General features: G+C 36.6%; 1 protein-coding gene across 2 annotated transcripts in view; it reads left to right on the forward strand.

The window, feature by feature from the left end:
* The window catches only part of LOC122809624 (cytochrome P450 2J6-like), a 673,826-nt gene that overhangs the window by 179,033 nt on the left and 474,244 nt on the right, over positions 1-20,549 (forward strand). The window lies entirely within an intron of this gene.

Below are 20,549 nucleotides of genomic sequence, written 5' to 3' on the forward strand. Positions count from 1 at the left end.
TGTCACATTATGATATGACAGTGCTCAAGAGACTACTTTAACATTATCTATTCTACTAGTCATCTCATTTGAAACAGATACTTTATCTGTTCATGATTGTGTTCTATGCCTGTGTGAGAAGTTTGTAAAGAACAGTGAGTCTGATACAGAAAACTCATTTATAGCTCTCATATTATATAAGTCAGTGAATGCCATCAAAGTCCTGACTGAGGTCGCTTTGTTTTTTTTACAGCTAGTGTTGGAATCCTTGTCAGATGAAATACAATTACGTCACCTGCAAAAATAATGTTTCCCTTTGATGTTTTTTATTATTTTTCCCCAACAGTTGTTTAACTATTTGTATTCCCAATCCTGGTATCCAATATATATTAATAAAAGTGTATAGTTTCCTTTAAATCTCTAAAATTGCTGAAAAAATGTTTTTCATCACTAAATGTATTCAGGATTTTAGTTAGAGGCAAAGACTTTTTCCATAAAATAGCCACCCCACTTCTCTTTTATTTATAATGAGATCTAGTCAATACAGAATAGTGTTTAGTATTGTCTGTCCAAATCTTAACATGGTGAAAAAGAAGAGTTCATGCTTTTAACATGTTGAAAAAGAAGAGAGTGCTGTGGATTACAAAACTGCTTTCACTGAGTAATTCTTGACCATTGCTTTTGGATGAAAAGTTATCACTCACTTTCATAGGTTCATATGATGCTACTAGGCTATTGGCCTAGAGGCCCTTATAAGCCTAGCCAAGAATTTTGCCCATCTTCCCATAAAGTTATCACCTGTTTCCCATGTCCAGCAGGGACAGAAGTGTGATCCCAGGGTGTATTTTCTATTTCCCATTTAGTTGTCCATGTTCCTCTTAAAGACGGCTAGTGAGGTCATCTGCTGGACATGGAGACGGAGTCTATTCCACAGATGTGGGAGTCTTTGGGACACAAATCTATCCTGTCAACAAGTTCTATTAATGTCACAGACAAAGTTGAGGCCTTGTATGTGAGTTGAACAAATGGGGTTTGACTTATGGATATGCAGCAACTCCATCAAGGCTGGGTCTGAGATGCCCTTGTATGCCAGACACAGGTCACCTCTGAGCAGTCTGTATGAGACTGAGTAGAAGGACAGGGCTTTTAGCCTATCTGTATATGATAGGTGTTGAGATCCTGGATTTTCATGGTCAGGAACCACTGTGGTCTCTCTAGTTGCTGCATGTACTTGGTACGGTGCATGCCAAAGGAGGCACTGCACTTGATAATGGGTCTACTGAGCGAGGAGTACAGGGATGTTATGACCTCCTTGATCCTTGATGAAATACCCTTACTTATTAGGTGGTCCATGTAGAAAGCCTTTCATATAATGGAGGCAATGTGGTGATCAAAGTCAGGTTGCTGTCAACCTGGGTGCCCACGTCCCTCACTACTGATTGCATGTTTAGTACATTGCTATTAATGTGATAATTAGTGGGGATGCCATTTTCACCAAAGGAGATAATGATGCATTTCATGGCATTCAGTTTGGGGCCATGGTTCTGGTAACAGTCATTAGTTTGGGTAAGTTCCTCTTGGAGGGTGTTCACATCACTAGGGGTATTTAGGACAGCACACAGCTTGTAGTCACCTGCAAACTTAGTCAGCCACAGACCACTGGTTTTGGCTTGAACCTTAGAAAATTATATCCCAAACAGTAGAGACCCCAAGACCAATCCCTGGGGTATGCTACTTGTTATGGGTGTACCTATTATCACTGAGTGGGTTCTATATGAGTGCCAGTTAGCTACCCATCTGGTAACATAATGGGTCGATGCCTAGCTGTGAGAGTTTAACTATTATGCCTGAGTGGAGAATAGTGTTAAAGACTTTGGCTAGGTCAAGGTAGATGATGTGCACCATTTTCCCCTCATTTATGGCTTTGGTGACTGTTTCAAAGAAGTAAACCAAGTTTAACAGGCATAATCTCTATTTAACAAAACCAAACTGTGTGGGGTCAAGCATTTGGAGGTTGCCAATGTTCTTGTTTATAAGGTCCATGACAATGTGTTCCATGGCTTTGCAGATCAGGCTAGTTAGGCTGATGGGCCTATAATTGCCAGGGTCAGTTAATGTTCCACCTTTATGTAGAAGGATGGCAGTGGCTGTCTTCCATTCAGCTGGGACAAAGCTGATGCCCAGGATTTGGTTGAATAGGGTGCCTAACGGTGGTGAGATGTCAGGCTTGAGTTCATGTAGGATGCAGCCAGGGATGTTGTCATGTCCCATGGAGGCTGTATTTTTTTGCCTTTGAGAGGCCATTAAAGACCTGCCCCCTGGTGATGAGGGGAGGGGGTAGGTGCTGGGGATGTTCTGGTTCACTATTGAGGTGACAAGGGGGTGAAGTTTTCAATTAATCTGTCTGCCAGCAGGTTGGCTATATCTATGGCATTAGTGTAGGTGGCGTTGTTGACCACCAGTTCAGAGCAGATTTGGGTGTTACCTTTGAGATTGTGGATGTACATGAAAAAGGCCTTATGATTGATCTTAGTGGATGTGGCCAAGTTGAACTCTAAATTAGCCTTAGAGAATTTCACCAGTGACCTTATTTGCTTATTCAGACAAAGAAGAGATTGCTTCCAACTTGGAACCTGCTCCTTCTTGGTCCTGGACAACAATTTTGCTCCTTTTATTATAGAGTTTGTTTACTGATGCTGTCCACAAGACAGGTTTACTCTTCCTTGAGGAAGACAATTTGGTCCTGTTAGGTATTGCTGAGTCCACACAGCTATGTAGGTGCTCATATATATATTTTTTTGGGTAGGCTTGGACATTAGTGCTAGTTCCAACTGAAGGGATGGTGGCTGTGAAGCTGCTTATACCTGCTCTCAGCAGATTGTCGTGAGCTTTTGAAAGTTTTTTTTTGTTTGACCCTTACGTGGGGGGGGGGGGCAGGGGAGATGGTGACTTAAAAGGTAATTGCTTTATGGTTGGATCTTACCAAGGAGAATGACACTGTAGGGGTGCTACAGTGGATGTTCATGATGGTTAGTACCAAATCCAGGATATTTTCACCTCTCATGGGGATGTCAACCAGCTGATCCAATGCATTGGCACTGACAAAGTCAAGGAATCTCTGGGCATTTGTATTTGGGCTAGAACTGGTCTTCCACTCTATTATTGGGTAGTTAAAGTCACCCAGGATCAGGGTACAGGGTTGAATCTTGATGGATTCAAGTAAGTCCAGATAGGTGGAGAGGGCATCCTGAGTCATGGTTGGGGGGTCTTTAGCTAGCTATGATTTGAATAGGCTTTTTGTCAACAGTTAATTGTACCTGGAGTGTCTCCTGTGCATCGTAGTGTCTAACCAGCTTGGAGGTGTGTATGTCTTTGATAAATATTTGGGGTCTGAAAGTATGGTAGGATGCATAACATGGTAAAGCTGGGGTGCTCTCTGTAGCTTTAACACAGGTTTCAGTGAATGCACAAATATCTTCATCTTCTAGGGTGAGGAATGCTTGCAATGAGTGCAGTTTCATGCTAAGACTGCTAGCATTTAGCAACATGACCTTTACATTTTGATTAGAAGAATTTTTCAAATTGGTAATTTTGTGCTCATGACTTTGCCTAAAAAGGCACTATGGGGAGGCAAGAGCCTTTGCCAGAAGACTGAAGCCCAGTGGAGACAGATGGCCATCTCTGGCAAAGCATCTTGATCTGTTAATCATGTCGTCCTGGGCTGTCAGCTCCTGGATTCCCTTGGAATGACACCAGAAACTAAGCCAATTGTTAAAGTCAATCATTTTCTGTTAGTATGAAGGCATCATTCTGGGTGACAGTAGATTGCTGCTTAAGGCTAGGGATGTAACTGCCTGCTTGCAACACATAGCTAGCTCAATCATGTTTCTCTTCATATAGTCCAGGGAGGTACATCTCAAGTCATTCACACCAACATGGACTATGACAGAGTCATAACAGTACCTGTTGTTATGAGACTTGAATGCATGCATGATATGGCGGCTTCTAGCACCTAACAAGCAACTTACCGTACTTTCTCCTTTTTCAGCCTGGTGAGGGGCACATCTGTGTGTTTCATGATAGCATCTCCAATGAGTAGTATGTTGGGTTTGTGGCTGGGCCTCAGAGGCTGTGAGACACTGGTGTGTGTACTATGTGTGGTACTTGGTGTTGTGGGGTGTGATGTACATGTATGCTTTTGTGTCTCTTTTGTTTAGGTATGTTTTTTGTTGAGAATCTCTGCATATGTAGCTGTGTGTTGTACAGATGTGAGAGGTGTTAGAGGTGTGGTATTTGCAGTGTTTTTGCAGACAACCTTCTCACTGCCAGATGTACTGGGCTGTGACTGAGACAGCAAGGATTCTAGGTTCTTAATGTAATTGCACCTCTCACATATTGTGTTCTTATGTGGCAGTAGTAGAGAGTGCCCGTGTACATGAGGCAGTTGCTACACTAACAGGAGAAACCATAGGAAATTGTCTGTCCATGGTTGTCAAAATCTGTGGAAGAAATGTCAGGGACAGTAGAGTGGGTACTATCTAAGAGAGTACCTGTACTTGTGAGTAGGGCTGGATAAAATCAATACAGTAGCTGCAAGGGAGGGCCTCACTTACACAGGAGTGCTGGTAAGGGAAAAATTGCAGCTGACAAAGGGTTAAACAGTGCAGTGGCAGTGTGGGATGTGCAAACAAGCACAGACCCACACAAATGCTAGGTTTAAATACCACAAAAATGAAAGTAAAATAGAAATACTGGAACTGACCAATCAACCCTTTTCCCTGAGCTCTTAGCTAAGCATCCTATGCCAGACCAGTTCCAACCAGTTCACTTACTCTCACTAAGTGCAGGCAGGCTTCAGCCAACACACAATGGTGTAGCAAAAACAGGAATTACACAAACAGATCTGCATATAGCAAAACCTGTAACCAGACTATGCTAAAAATATTTAAATATGTTTAGGTTGACTTAACACAGGAGAACAGATACACACTTAAATATAACAGTAGCAAATAAGAGCAAACTGATTTAAACAAATTAACCAATAAAAAAGCTCAAATTGAGCCCTGTTCCAGAAACCTTCAATCAGATGAGTTCTAACTGCACACTCCTACCACTAGGGTGCAGGGGATCCCTATTCAGCAAAACATGGCCTGGTTTAGTGCTCAAGTTATAAAAACAGAGCTAGATTCAGCAGGTCTGAATCTAGTGTATGCTACAGCAAACAAAGCGCACAGATTTCAGGAAAAAAACTACAATAAAGTAGCTATATAGGCCTCTAATCTCCCCTACAAATCCTACCACTGCCTCGTCCTTAAGTCACTACATTGGCCTGAATTCCCTTAACAACTACTTCTGTCACAACTGCATATTGCACACTCATTTCTCTTTCATCCCACCTCCTGTCCCTTTATCTCTAATATAGTATCTTAGGGTTATATCAGATAATCGAAGTTTCAGAACTTCGAACGCCATATGGACGACCCCATATGATCGAAGTACTGAAACCTTGAATATATGATAAAAAAAAATAAAAAACAAAAAAACAAAAGTAACTGCTTTAAGCAGGGGAGCAAGCCCACCTGCACCCCCCACACCCCCTGCTAGTTAAATATACCAACTCTGAGATCACACTTTAATGGAGTATGGTGCAGAAAGGGAAGATTTCTCTTTGCTATGCTGTAGCCCAATCTTGGAGTTGGTATTTTTAAGTAGTGGTGGTGTGGGGGGTGCAGAGGGGCTTGCCCCCGCTGCTTAAACCCTTTCATTTTTTTTCCTTTTATTTTTTTTTTAATTGTTCGATGTTCTGCAACTTTGATCACTAGTGTTTGATGTCCAGTGATTTGAAGTTGTAAAACTTTGATAATTTAATGTAGACCCAGTATCTCAATATAATCCTCTACGTCATCTTTGCACATCTGGCAAACATTTCCTGGACATATACAAACCATCAACAATTATTTGTAAGTCCCTATATAAATACTCTGTTTGCTCAAGCATGGAACCCCCTTCCTCTTAAGATCAGAAGTATCCTCCATAAGCTCCAATTCAAACTAGAACTCAAACACTATCTGCATAAGACCTGGTCCTGCCCATGCCAAACTCCAACCTGATATACAATTGCTTTCTTTTTAATTTTACTTTTGATTATGTAATTTATTTTCTCTGTTCTTATTCTCTTTTTTCCCCCTTCTCTTTCTTCTTTTCCTGTTTCTTTCTTCCTTTTTCTAACACTCCTTTTTTCCCCAGGACATCTATATATTGGTTCTTGCAAATACTTATGTATATAACTTCTCATTGCTTCTATTGTGTTGGATTTCTTTGAACTAGTGTACAAATGTATTCTATCATTGATTTTAATTGTGTGTAATATTTCCAGTCAATGTACTTATTGTAGTGTTAGTTTATGTTTTTCTTGATTGACAGTAATTGTGTCTGGAGCTTTTCTTCTCGGGACTCCAATGAAAATGGGCCCTTGGCTCAGCTGGACCAACCCAGTTAACAAATGACAATAAATAAATAAAATAAATAAATAGTTAATATGACCAGGAACAATAAATAAGCCTTCAGCAAGCAATTCACAGCTCAGAAAAGCAGAATTTACCCTCTCCTCCCAGAAGAGTACACACCACAAACCTTCTAAATGTAAATTAACTGTCCTGAAGTCCAAGTGCTTAAACTAGAACTATGGCACTTTTAGAGTAACAGACACACTAAGCCTTCAACCTGCAATTCTCAACTTAGAAGGATGTAAGCTACCTCTCCTGCTGCAAGAGTGTAGACCACAAACCTTCTTAATGTAAAGCAACTGGCGTGACACCCAAGTGCTTAAACCAAATGGCTTAGAATAACAGTTACACTTTAATCAAACTACTAACATGCAGTAATAAATGCAGCATACTAAATTCAACTGAACCCTTTTAAGAACAAGCAGCAAAGCAAAATAAAGTAATAAAGTAAGAAGAAACACAAATACAGTAAAAGCAGATGGATAAAGTATTTTATTAGATTAAATGGGAGTGGAGGAAACAAAATAATTCAAGGTTGAGAAACTAAGGGGGTGGGGCTTCCCTAATGATCACTCTGTATTCAGTAGAATCAGCTCATGAGATGGGAGTGGAAGGAGTGTCCAAAATGAGATTTATAGTAGGGGGGGGGCAACTCAAAAGCCATCAAATTTACAAACACAACAAGAATTGAGTGAGTGGAAGGGAAAAATGCAGACTGAGATCAACAAAATTAATAGCAAGCAGGCCAAACACTTCAGCTAAATACAGCTATTTCTAAATAAAAGAGCAATACTGCTTCTCAGCTCCCCCAGCTAATTAACCAGTGTTATTCACAGTTTGCAAAGGAATTCTTTGCTTACTTTTTAACTGACCCTAACCAAAAACTCTTAAAACTCCAACAGAACAGAAAATATAAACCAAACAAATGTAATAGTAGAATAAGATGCAAAACAGAAGTGATCATATCTTAATTGATGGCTTCAATTCAAAATAAAATGCAGCCTGAGATCAGCAATATTAAGAGGAAGCAGGCCAAACAAACACTGCAGCTAAATACAGCTGTTTCTAAATAAAATAACAATGGTGTTTCTAAGCACCCCACCCAACTAATTAACTGAAGTTATTATCACTTTTCAAAGGAATTTCTTGATACCTTTTATCTGACCCTAGCTAAGAACTCTTAAAACTCAAATAGAACAGAAAACTTAAAACACAACAAATGTGATACCAGAATAAGATAGAAAATAGAAGTAATCAAACCTTAAATGAAGAGCTTAATTTCAAAATAAAATGCAGCCAGAGATCAGCAATATTAAGAGTGAGCAAGCCAAACACTTCAGCTAAATAGAACAGTTTTAAAATACAAGAGCAGTGCTGTTTCTCAGCTCCATCACTAATTAACTGATATCATTCACAGTTTGCAAAGTAATTCTTTGCTAACTTTTTAACTGACCTTAGCCAAGAACTCTTAAAACTCCAACAGAATAGAAAACTTAAAACACAATGACTGTAATACTAGAATAAGAAACAAAACAGAAGTGATCAAACCTTGAATGAAGAGCTTCAAATCAAAATAAAATGCAACCAGATTTCAGCAACATTCAGAGCAAGCAGGCCAAACAAACATGTCAGCTAAACCGAATTATTTCTAAATTCAAGAGCAATGCTGCTTCTAAGCTCCCCCCCACTAAGTAACTGAGATGTTAGTCACAGTTTACAAATTCTTTGCTAACTTTTTAACTGACCCTATCCAGGAACTCTTAAATCTCCAACAGGGAAGAAAACTTAAAACAAAAGAAATATAATACTAGAATAAACTACCAAATAGAAGTGATCAAACTTTAAACGAAGAACTTCAATTCAAAATAGAATGCAGCCAGAAATCAGCAATATTCAGAGCAATCAGGCCAAACAAGCACTTCAGCTAAACAGAGCGATGTCTACATTAAAGAGCAATGTAGCTTCTCAGCTCCTTCACTAATAAGTGGATGTTATTAATAGTTTGCAAAGGAATTCTTTGCTAACTTTTTAACTGACACTAGCCAGGAACTCTTAAACGTCCAAAAGAACAGAAAACTTAAAACACAACAAATGTAATACTAAAATAAGAAACAAAATATAAGTAATGAATCCTTAAATGAAGAGCTTCGATTCAAAATGAAATGCAGCCACATATCAATAATATTCAGAGTAAGCAGGCCAACAAGCATTTCAGCTAAATGGAACAATTTCTAAATATAAGTGTAATATTGTTTCTCAGCTACTCCCACTAATTATTTGATGTTATTCACAGTTTTATAAGGAATTATTTGCTAACATTATAACTGATCCTAGCAGGAACTCTTAAAACTCCCACAGAATAGAAAACTTAAAATACAACAAATGTAATAAGAGAATAAGATACAAAATAGAAGTGATCAAACCTTAAATAAAGAGCTTCAATTCAAAACAAAATTCAGCCAGACATCAGCAATATTCTGGTCAAGCAGTCCAAACAAACACTTCGGCTAAATAGGGTTATTTCTAAATGCAAGAGCAATGCTGTTTCTCACCCCCCCCCCAACAAATTAACTGATGTTATTCACAGTTTGCAAAATTATTCTTTGCTAACTTTTTAACTGACCCTAGCCAGGAACTCTTAAAACTCCAACAGAACAGAAAACTTAAAACACAACAAATGTAATACTAGAATAAGATACAAATAGAAGTGATCAAACCTTAAATGAAGAGTTTCAATTAAAAACAAAATGCAGCCAGAGATCAGCAATTCTCAGGGCAAACAGACCAATCAAAAGCTTCAGCAAAATAGTTGTTTCTACAAAAAAGAGCATTGCTGCTATTCAGCTTCAGCAGTAATTAAGTAGTGTTATTCACAGATTGCAAAGGAATTCTTTGCTAACTTTTTAACTGACCCTAGCCAAGAATAATTAAAACTGCAATGGAACAAAAACTAAAAACACAACAAATATAATGCTAGAATAAGATACAAAATAGACGTGACCAAACCATAAATGAAGAGATTCAATTCAAAATAAAATACAGAGTTCAGCATAGTTCAGAGCAAGCAGGGCAAGCAAACACTTAAGCTAAATAGAGATATTTCTAAATAAAAGAGCAATGCTGTTTCTCAGCTCCCCCCACTAAATAACTGATGTTATTCACAGTTTTCAAACAAATTCTTTCCTAACATTTTAACTGACCTTAGGTAGGAACTGTTAAAACTCCAAAAGGAAAGAAAACTTAAAACAAAAGAAATGTAATACTAGAATAAGATACTAAATAGAAGTGCTCAAACCTTAAGTGAAGAGCTTCAATTAAAAATAAAATGCAGCCAGAGTTCAGCAATATTCAGAGCAAGCCGGCCAAATATTTCAGCTAAATACAGCTATTTCTAAATAAAAGAGCAATGGTGTTTCTCAGCCACTCCCACTAATTAAGTGATTTTATACACAGTTTGCAAAGGAATTCTTTGCTAACTTTTTAACTGACCTTAGCCAAGAACTCTTAAAGCTCCAACAGAACAGAAAACTTAAAATACAACAAATATAATAGTAAAATAAGATACAAAATAGAAGAGATCAAACCTTAAATGAAGAGCTTCAATTCAAAATGAAATGCAGCCACAGATCAGCAATATTCAGGGCTAACAGGATAAACAAACATTTCAGCTAAATAGCGATATTTCTACATAAAAGAGGGGTACCAAAAGAGCAATGCTGCTTCTCAGCTCCCACCACCAAAGGAATTCCAGTGTAATTGAAGTGTATTAACCCACCGATGAGTTCTCGCAGGAATGGGCGTGTCCGCCATGATTGACATGCGGTTGGGCGTGGATTCAATATGACAATGTAGCGTGATTGACACAGTGTTTACTTCACTATAGATTGTTGTTAAAAGCATTCCCTATCCATTGACACACAGTTCCATTGAAAAGTATTTGTCGCTAACTCTCATTTAAATACAATCAGTACACACAATAAAGGATTTATCCCTATCCATTTACACACAGTCCTATTAAACTAAAGACTACCTAAAGGTGTTTTCATAAAGCAATGTCCTTTCTATTCAAATATATGAGATGTAGATGAAGGTGTTGCGTCTAGTAATTATCCCGATTAAGTCCAGTTAACACATCCATTACCAACATAAGTTTCTCTTAACACTTCACAAACAATGGCAGCAAAATGTTCATTGCTGGTAAATTGCTATATAAAAGGTGCCTACTGTCCCTGCAGTTCTGTTACTTTCTGCTAATTGTTTCATGATGTCTACGTTTAACGAGAAGTGCATCGCTGAAATAACTTCTTCTCTAATAGCAGTCACAGCCTTCCTGCAGTCGTTTGGGATAATGCCCGAGGAAAAGAAATGCTTGATATATGGGAGCAGGGCTACACTTGCACCTCACAAGTCCACCTACCTGTGGAAATGCCGTGCAAAGGCATGCAGAAGAAAGAGTGGGCTGCTCATTGGTACCTATTTTAGCAAAAGTAGACTGCCTCTACAATGTCTGGTAAAGCTTCTTTACTGCTGGCTGCACAAGTTCCCTGCAGTCATGGCTGTGGACCACCTTGGTGCTTCTGCAAGTTCAGTGGTGGACTGGTATCAGTTTTGCAGAGACATCTGCACTTGGAGACTACTACAGGATCCCATGCTACTCAGTGGTCTGGGGACTGTAGTGCAAATAGATGAAAGCCTTCTTGTTCGTGGCAAGTACAATCGGGGCCGAAACCTGGCTAAGTAGGACCGCTGGGTTTTCGGTATGTATGACTGCGAATGGAAGACTGGGTTTCTCACATTTGTAGAGAAACATGATGCAGCTATTTTGCTGCCACTCATCAGGAAACATGTGTTGCCAGGAACCACAATAATTTCCGACCAGTGGGCAGCCTACCATGGGATTGGCCAAATACCAGGGATGCAGTACCAACACCACACCGTAAATCACAGCCGAAATTTTGTGGATCCCCAAACAGGTGCACATACCAACTCCGTGGAAGCTATGTGGGCAAAGTGCAAGAAGCAATTTAAGACAATGAACGGGACAAGGGCAGACATGGTGCCCAGTTACTTAGATGAGTATATGTGGAGATGTAAGTACGGACACGACTTTGACAGTTTGTTTCAAAATTTTTTTTGTCATCTGAAAGAGTACCAGGACGCTGAACCAGTCGATGTTGATGAAGGGTCTGACAAGGAAAACTGACTCTCATGAGTGCTTTGCTGTCCTTAATAGTAGTAGTAGTAGTAGTAGTAGAGTTGCTTGCAAAATAAACCGGAGCCATGTAAAATTCAAATCACAGTAGTAGTATTGTATTTGTTTGCAAAAAATTTTGTTGAAACCTGATGTATGTCTGCTTTGAACGTAATTGCATCCACGTTGTTTGTTGGTTGGTGCTTTGCTGTGTTTGAAAATTTAAATCGCGGTAGTAATAGTAGCAGTAGATTTTTTTGCAAAAGAGTTTGTTGTTTGCCTTTGTTAATTCTTTGTTTGAGGGCAGCAATCTACATGATCGGAGCCGTGTATTAGTAAACTAATTTAACCATGAGCAATACATTCCAGCAAGTAAAGCAAATCGCTGTTTTGTTTATTTGTTAATTCTGTCATTGTGGCATGGGCGCAGCAATCTGCATGTTAGAAGCCGTGGGCGTACTAAGCAATATGGTCATAGGCGTGGTTTGGGAGGTGCTTGCTACTGCGCATCTGGTGGGTTAATACACTTCAATTACGCCAGAATTCCTTGAGAACTATTTAACTGACCCTAGCCAAGAACTCTTAAAACTTCAACAGAACAGAAAATATAAACACAACAAATGTAATACTAAAATAAGATGCAGAATAGAAGTGATCAAATGTTAAATAAAGAGCTTCAATTCAAAATAAAATACAGCATCAGATCACCAATATTCAGAGCTAGCAGGCCAAACAAACACTTCAGCTAAATGCAGATATTTCTAAATAAAAGACCAATGCTGTTTCTCAGCTAATCCCATTAATTATTTGATCTTATTTACAATTTGGAAAGGGATTATTTGCTACCTTTTTAACTAACTCTAGCCATGGTCTCTTAAAACTCCAACAGAATAGAAAACTTAAAGGCAAAAAATGTAAAAACAAAATAAGATACAAAACAGAAGTGATCAAATTTTAAATGAAGAGCTTCGATTCAAAATGAAAGGCAGCCAGAGGTCAGCATTATTCAGGGCAAGCAGGCCAAACAAACATGTTAGCTAAATACCGCTATTTCTGCATAAACGAGTAATACTGCTTTGCAGCTCCCCATACTATAATAACTGAAGTTATTAACAGTTTGCACAAGAATTCTTTGTTAACTTTTTAACTGACCGGAGCTTAGAACTCTTAAAACTTCAACAGAACAGAAAACCTAAAACACAACAAATATAATACTAGAATAAGATACAAAATCAAAGTGATAGCTGAAATGAAGTACTTCAATTTAAAATGTAATGCAGCAAGAGATCAGCAATATTCAGAACAAGCAGGCTAAACAAACACTTCAGTTAAATAGAACTATTTCTAAATGTAAGCACAATGCTGTTTCTCAGCTCCTGCCACTAATTAAGTGATGGAATTCACAGTTTGCAAAGGAATTCTTTGCTAACTTTTTAACTGACCCAAGCCAGGAACTCTTAAAACTCCAACAGAGCAGAAAACTTAAACACAACAAATGAAATAATAAAATAAAATACAAAATAGAAGTGATGACAGCTTAAATGAAGAGCTTCAATTCAAAATAAAATGCAGCAAGAGATTAACAATATCCAGTGCAACCAGGTCAAACAATGACTTCAGCTAAAATAGAGCTATTTCTAAATAAAAGAGCAATGCTGTTTCTCAGCTTCCCCCACTAACTGATGTTATTCATAGTTTGCAAAGGAATTCTTTGCTAACTTTTTAATTGACCCTCGCCAAGAACTCTGAATACTCCAGAATAACAGAATGTCTCAAACACAACAAACGTAATACTAGAATAAGATAGAAAATAGAAATGATCATACCTTAAATGAGGAGTTTCAACTAAAAAAAAAAAAAAATGAGCCAGAGGTCAGGAATATTCAGGCCAAGCAGGCCAAACAAACACTTCAGCTAAATAGAGTTATTTCTAAATAAAGAACAATGCTATTTCTCAGCTCCTCACACTAATTAACTGATTTTATTCACATTTTACTAAGGGACTCCTTGCTAGCTTTTTAACTGATGCTAGCCAAGACCTCTTTAAACTCCAACAGAGCAGAAAACATAGCACAACAAATGTAATACTAAAATAAGATGCAAAATAGAAGTGATCAGACCTTAAATTAAGAGCTTCAATTCAAAATGAAATGCACAATGCGATTAGCAATATTCTGAGCAAGCAGGCCAAACAAACTGTTCAGATAACTAGAGGTATTTCTATATACAAGAGCAATGCTGTTTCTCAGCTTACCCCACTAATTATTTGATGTTATTCACAGTTTAAAAAGGAATTGTATACTAACTTTTGAAATGACTCTAGCTATGAACTCTTAAAACTCCCAACAGAATAGAAAACTTAAAAGACAATGAACGTAATAATAGAAAAAGATACAAAATAGAAGTGATCTAGCCTTAAATGAAAAGCTTTTCTTCAAAATGAAATGCAGCCAGAGATCAGCATTATTCTGGGCAAGCAGGCCAAACAAACATGTCAGATAAACAGAGCTATTTCTACATAAAATAGTAATGCTGCTTTACACCCCCCACTAATTAACTTATGTTATTAATAGTTTGCAAAATAATTCTTTGCTAAGTTTTAACTGACCTTGCTTAGAACTCTTAAAACTCCAACAGAACAGAAAACTTAAAACACAACAAATGTAATAGTAGAATAAGATACAAAATTTAAGTGGTAGCTGAAATGAAGAGCTTCAATTCAAAATGAAATTTAGCAAGAGATCATGAATATTCAGACCAAGTAGGCCAAAGACTTCAGCTAAATAGAACTATTTTTGCATATAAGCACAATGCTGTTTCTCAGCTTCTCCCACTAATTAAGTGATGCTATTCACAGTTTGCAAAGGAATTATTTGCTAACTTTTTAACTGACCCTAGCTTAGACCTTTTAAAACTCCAACAAAACAGAAAACTTAAACACAACAAATGTAATACTAAAATAAGATACAAAATAGAAGTGATCATAGCTTAAATGAAGATCTTCCATTCAAAATAAAATGCAGCAAGAGATTAGCAATATTCACAGCAAGCAGGCCAATCACTTCAGCTAAATAGAGCTATTTCTAAATACAAGAGCAATCCTGTTTCTCAGATTCCCCCACTAATTAACTGTTGTTATTCACAGTTTTCAAAGAAATTCTTTGCTAACTTTTTAAATGACCTAGCCAGGAACTCTTAAAACTTCAGAAAAACAGAAAGTCTAAAACACAACAAATGTAATACTGGAATAAAATCAAAAATAGAAGTGATCATACCTTAAATGATGAGCTTCAACTCAAAATAAAACAAAGCCAGAGATTAGAAATATTGAGAGCAAGCAGCCCCAACAGATACTTAAGCTAAATAGAAGTATTTCTACATATAAGCACATCAGCTTCCCCCACAAATTAACTGATCTTATTCACAGTTTGCAAAGGAATTCTTTGCTAACTTTTTAAATGACCATCACCAGGAATCCTTAAAACTACAACAGAACATAAAACTAAAAACACAAGAAACATAATACTAGAATAATATACAAAAATAGAAGTGACCAAACCTTAAATGAAGATCTTCAATTCAAAATAAAATGCAGACAGAGGTCAGCATAATTCAGCGCAAGCAGGTCAAACAAACAGTTTAAATAAAAGAGCAATGCTGTTTCTCAGGTCCCCTCACTAAATAACTGATGTTATTCACAGTTTTTAAACAAATTCTTTGCTAATGTTTTAACTTACCCTAGCCAGGAACTCTAAGCCTGAAACAGAACAGAAAACTTAAAACATAACAAATGTAATACTAGAATAAGATACAAAATAGATGTGATCATAGCTTAAGTGAAGAGTTTCAATTCAAAATACAATGCAGCCAGAGATTGACAATATTCTGAGCAAGCAGGCCAAAAAAAAAAAAAAAACTCTTCAGCTATCTAGAGCTATTTCTAAATACAGGAGCAATGCTGTTTCTCAGCTCTCCCCACTAATTAACTGATGTTTTCACAGTTTGCAAAGGAATTCTTTGCTAACTTTTTAAGTGACCATAAACAGGAACTTTTAAAACTCCCAACAGAGCAGTAAACTTAAATACAACAAATGCAATACAAGAACATGATACAAAATAGAAGTGATCATACCTCAAATGAAGAGCTTCAATTCAAAATATACTGGAGCAACAGATCAGCAATATCCAGAGCAAGCAGGCCAAGCAAACACTTCAGCTAAATAGAACTTTTTCTAAATAAAAGAGTAATGCTGTTTGTCAGCTTCCCCCCTAATTAACTGATGTTATTCACAGTTTGCTAAGGAATTTTTTGCTAACTTTTTTTACTCAAATTATTTTTATTTTGATGAAATAACACAATAATTTAATACATTCAGAAAATTCAATAACTATTTACAGTATTTACATTCAGTCTGACAAAAAGGATTCAGATAAAAACATATGTAGTTAAATACTAAGTTAATATATAAACTATAATGGTTAGGAAGAGTTTGGTTCCATCTGTAGGGTATCAATCAAATTCAAAACTTTCCTGTATGGACAATTAATCAATGGCTTAGGAAAAGTTCTTAACTCTTTAGTTCTTTTCTCCATTAGTATACATTTCTTCAGTGATGATAGGAATTCCTCCATTGTGGGTGCTACATTAGAGTTCCATATTCTAGTTATACATTTTCTGGCTATTGCTAACATTGTACACAACAAATACAGGTCATATTTCTATATGTTATTACTATTAACAGCATTCAATAAAATTAAAGACTTTGTCAAAACAAATGTATCAGTATAGATAGCTTGAATGGTTTAATATTAGTACAACCATAAAAAATATGAGAGCAGTCAGCATTAGTGGTGAGATGACATCTCCAACATAACTTGCTGTTTGAAGGATTCCTTTTTGAGAGTTTCTCAGGTATCAAAAAGGATCTGTTTAGAAATTTCCAATGAAAAATCCTCCAGAGTTGTGAGTAAGAAGTTAGTTTAACTGAAAATAAAATGTTTGTTTTATCTTCCATTGATAATGATACTTAAAACCCTTTAGTTAGGTATTGCCAGTAAGAATATTTAGGAGCTGTCTTATAGACAATTAAAGCATTATATACATATGATAATTCATTCTTAACATTGATATTATTATAAAGAATTCCAAAAATCCAGTTCATAATTTTTGGTAGAGTTTTGAAGGATGAGTTATGTATTATCTACACAGATCATTAGTGTATGCTGTGACATTCTGAAGAACCAACCAGTCATTAGGGGATAGGTCATAGGTTGACAATATACTTTATGTGTTCAAAGCTTGTTGGTTTTCAATACATTGCAACCAACAAAATAGGTTATTATTTTCCCATAAACCAAAAATCTCTCTGTGTGTTTTATCAGGGCAATCCCTTGTAGTAGTAAATGGTATTAAATATCTATGCCACAGATTTATATCAACATTTGTGTTAATTAATTTTCTAAGCACATCAACATTTTGTTTATTAGTGTTGGTTTAGTTAGTTTTGTTGTACTATAGTGTAAATTTAAACTTAAATAGTGCCATATCTTGTTATCGTTGTCAGTTACCAAAGCATTCTTTGATAAATAATTTTCATTCATTAGTATAATGGAGTGTAACTGTTTCCAATTGGAAGAGTATCTAGGATTTATCCAATTAATCACTATTGTAATTATAGATGCCTTTATATAAGTTTCAATCTCTGGGAATTTTAACCCCCCTTGTTCCCATTTTATGATATGATGAAAATGTGCCACTCTATTTCTTTTGGGGTACCAGAATTTCCTCAGAGTTGAAGTGATTTCTTTAAGGATTTTCTTTCCTGGTGGAAGTATAAGGGCTTCTGCTATATATAATATTTTATGTAACAAAACCATTTTTATCAGTTGGAACCTATCATCAAATGTTATAAACAAATGATTCCATTAGCTTATTAATGTCTTGATTCAGACTATGGCTTTAGCATAGTTAAGTTGCAAGGTTTCCTCTATGTTCTTGCCTAGGACTATTACTAAATAGTCTAGAGTTGAAACTTGGTTTCCAATAGTATGATTAACTGGAACATGTATGTTCTTTTTGTATTTAATAATACATATTTTGATTTAGATTTGTTGAAGAAGAGTCCTTTGATTTTTTTGGAAATGTGTTTTTACTATATCTACTTCGTCTAACACTTCCTTAGAGTTGGGTAAGGTAAGTAAGACATCATCAGCAAACGTCATAATTTTAAAAATATATTGGTCATATATATAACTGATGCTAGCCAAGAACTCGTAAAACTCTAACAGAACAGAAAACTTAAACACAACAAATGTAATACTAAAATAAGATACCAAATAGAAGTGATCAGATCTTAAACAAAAAGCTTCAATTCAAAATAAAATCCAGAGATCAACAATATTCAGAGCAAGCAGACCAAACACTTCACCTAAATAGAGCTATTCCTAAATGTAAGTGCAATGCTGTTTCTCAGCTACCCCCCACTAATTAACTGATGTTATTCACATTTTACAAAGGAATTCTTTGCTAACTTTTTAACTGAACCTAGCCATAAACTCTTAAAACTCCAACAGAACAAAAAACTTAACACAAGAAATGTAATACTTAAATTACATACAAAACAGAAGTGATCAAACCTTAAATGAAGAGCTTCAATTCAAAATAAAATACACACAGAGATCACCAATATTCAGTGCATGCAGGCCAAACAGTCATATCAACTAAATAGAGAAAGTTCTAAATAGAAGAGCAATGTTGTTTCTCAGCTCCCCCCACTAATTTTAACACACTAGCTAACTGATGTTATTCACAGTTTTCAAAGAAATTATTTGCTAACATTTTAACTGACCATAGCCAAGAACTCTGAAAACTCCAACAGAACAGAAATATTAAAAAATAACACATGCAATACTAGAATAAGATACAAAATGGAAGTGAACAAACCTTAAATGAAGAGATTCAAAATGGAATGTAGCCAGAGATCAGCAATATTCAATGTAAGCAGGTCAAATACTTCAACTAACTACACCTATTTCTATAAAAGAGCAATGCTGATTCTCATCTCCTCCAAATTATTAACTGATTTTATTCACAGTTTGCAAAGGAATTCTTTGCTCACAGTTTAATTGACCCTAGCTTAGAACTCTTCAAATTCCAATAAAACAGAAAACTTAAAACACAACAAATGTAATAGCAGAATAAGATAAAAAATAGAAGTGATAGCTTAAATGAGGAGCTTCAATTGTAATGTAATGCAGCAAGAGATCAGCAATGTTCAGAGCAAGCAGGCTAAACAAACAATTAAGCTAAATAGAGCTATTTCTACATATAATTAGAATGGTGTTTCTCAGCTCCATCACTAATTAAGTAATGTTATTCATAGTTTGCAAAGTAATTCTTTGCTAACGTTTTAACTGACCCTAGCTTAGAAGTCTTACAACTCTAACAAAACATAAAACATAAAACAAAGACTACACCAAATGTAATACTAAAATAAAATGCAAAATTGAAGTGATCATAGCTTAAATGAAGAGCTTCAATTCAAAATAAAATGCAGCAAGAGATTAGCAATATTCACAGCAAGCAGGCCAATCACTTCAGATAAATAGAGCTATTTCTAAATACAAGAACAATGCTAATTCTCAGCTTTCCTCACTAATTAACTGATGTTATTCAGAGTTTGTAAAGGAATTCTTTACTAACTTTTAATTGACCTTAGAGAGGAACTCTTAAAGCCCAAACAAAACAGAAAGCCTAAAACACAACAGATGTAATACTAGAATAAGATACAAAATAGAAGTGATCATACCTTGAATGAAGAGCGTCAATTCAAAATAAAACACAGCCAGAGATCAACAATATTCAGAGCAAGTAGGACGGAACCCTGTGGTACTTCACTTGTCACTGCTTTGAGGTCAGATTTGGAGTCTGCAATTTTTAAAGTGTGGGTTCTGTCAGTGAGCCATTTGGCAACCCATTTTGTGACATATGAATTTATACCTAGTTTAGTGAGTTTAGCTATAATTCCAGAATGGGGGGTGGTGTCGAAAGCCTTGGTGAGGTCAAGATAGGCTGTGTGAACCATGTTAACCTCATCTACGGCCTTGGTGACTGCCTCAAAGAAGTCGATCAGGTTCAGGAGACATGATCTGCCTTTCACAAACCCAAACTGGGTGGGATCCAGAGTTTGGAGGTTACCAATGTCTTTGTTAATGAGTTCCATGATGATATGTTCCATGGCCTTGCAGACCAGGCTCATCAGGCTAATATGTCGATAGTTCCCAGGATCACTGGTGGATCCCCCTTGTGGAGTGGGATAACTGTTGCTGTGCACCATTCAGTGGGCACAAAGCCTGATGCAAGGCTATTATTGAACATGTTGCTTAAGTGGGGAGCCAGTTCGTTCTGAAGTTCATGTAAAATGCAGCCTGGGATGTTGTCCAGTCCCATGGATGCTGTGTTTTTGGCTTTAGAGATAGCAGCTTTTACCTGCGTAGTTGTGATTACAGGGACTCTGCATTCTTCCTGTATAGATATGGGCCCTTTAGGGGTGGGGGGTAAAGTTATCACTGAACCTCTCTGACAGGATGTTGGCAATATTAGTTGGTTCTGTAATTTTTGTGCCTTTGTGCTGTAACTCAGAGCAGATCTGGGTCTTACCATCGAGATTCTTGACATAGCTATAGAATGCTTTGTGGTTGTCTTTAGAATTAGTGGCAATTTTGTTTTCGTAGCTAGCTTTGGAGGATCTTATAAGGGATCTCAGCTTCTTACTGAGGCTGATCAGAGAGCTCCTCCACTCATGGGATTTTACTCTCTTTTGCAAAAGTTTCTTCCTTCTGTTGAATAGATTGTTTATGGCAGGGGAGCATCA

Source organism: Protopterus annectens, chromosome 8.part0 (genome assembly GCF_019279795.1).
Source record: "Protopterus annectens isolate FY-2018-M chromosome 8.part0, PAN1.0, whole genome shotgun sequence".
Lineage (NCBI taxonomy): Eukaryota > Metazoa > Chordata > Ceratodontiformes > Protopteridae > Protopterus > Protopterus annectens.